The sequence below is a fragment of the Corvus brachyrhynchos genome, unplaced genomic scaffold (assembly GCF_000691975.1).
Source record: "Corvus brachyrhynchos isolate BGI_N302 unplaced genomic scaffold, ASM69197v1 scaffold19, whole genome shotgun sequence".
Taxonomy (NCBI): Eukaryota; Metazoa; Chordata; class Aves; order Passeriformes; family Corvidae; genus Corvus; species Corvus brachyrhynchos.
In genome coordinates, this window is record NW_008246061.1 from 2,001,534 (window position 1) to 2,002,723 (window position 1,190).

The window sequence follows — 1,190 nt, forward strand, 5'->3', positions numbered from 1 at the left end:
CAGGAATCTATTCCAAGATTTTCGGGGTTCTTGTGACGGTGCCGAGGTGAGAGGCGCATCTGGTGCGGGTCCAGCCGTGCCTCAGTTTCCCCATCGCTCTGACGCATCCTTGGTGTCCGGTGAGAACCTGGGAGGTGCCAACTGTTCCCCTTTTCTCTCTCCCACCCTGTTCCAGCTCTGGGAACCGCATCCCTCCGGCCCCCAGACCCTTCCCTCCCACCACAGCGTCTCCAAACGTGCAGAGCAGGAGCCTTTGGCAGCCCTCCTGTGCCACTGTCCCCTCCTCCAGAGACGCCACGGAGACACGGGGGACATTGTGACCTCCATCTCCCAGCGGGCCGGGGTCTGCTGGGACACCCAGCCCAGGGAAGGGGGACAGCAGGATTTGAGAGCGTGATGGAGATGGCAGGAGAGGTGCCAGGTCCTGGAAGCATCCCTTGCCATGTGCCTGAGCGCAGGGATGTCACAGGGACACGGGTGCCGTGGGGACATGGCACGGTGGGGACCTGCACTGGTGCAGGAGCCCAACTGTGATTAATTAATGTCCAAGTGAGAAATAAGGTGAAAAATGTGATCAAGGTTGGGGGGAAGCAGAGGATGACTGGAAAAGGTGACAAGGACAGAGGGCTTCGCTCCTGGCCCTGCTTCCTGCCTCTTCCATGGCTCATTTCTTCCCAGCTGTGGGAGCAGGAGGCCCGGCCCTGGGGTCCCTGTCACCCCACAGCACTCCGGAGACCTCGGGGTGATGGCCAGCCCAGGGTGGCACGGGCAGGGGCTTTGGGGTGGTGGCAGCCTGGGGTGCCAAGTGCGGGGACACTGGGGTGACAACTGCCCAGGCATGGGATGCCGTGCGCGGGGACAGCGGTGTGGTGACAGCCCGGGGTGCCACGTGCAAGGACCTGGGGGTGGCGAACGTCTGGGTGTGGGTGCCACATGCAGATGATGGCTTCTAGGGATGATGACAGTCCCAGGAACCTGCAGGGACCCTGGGACGGTGACTGCCCCACGACCAGGGTGCCATGTGCGGGGACCTGGCGGTGGTGGCACCCTGGGGTGTGATGTGTGGGGCCCTCGGGGTGACACCCGCCGGGCCATGGGGTGCTGCGTGTGGGGACCCCGGGGTGACACCTGCCGGGACAGGGGGTGCCACGGGGGCCCCCCGCCCCCGCTGCCGCCCCCCCCCCCCCCCC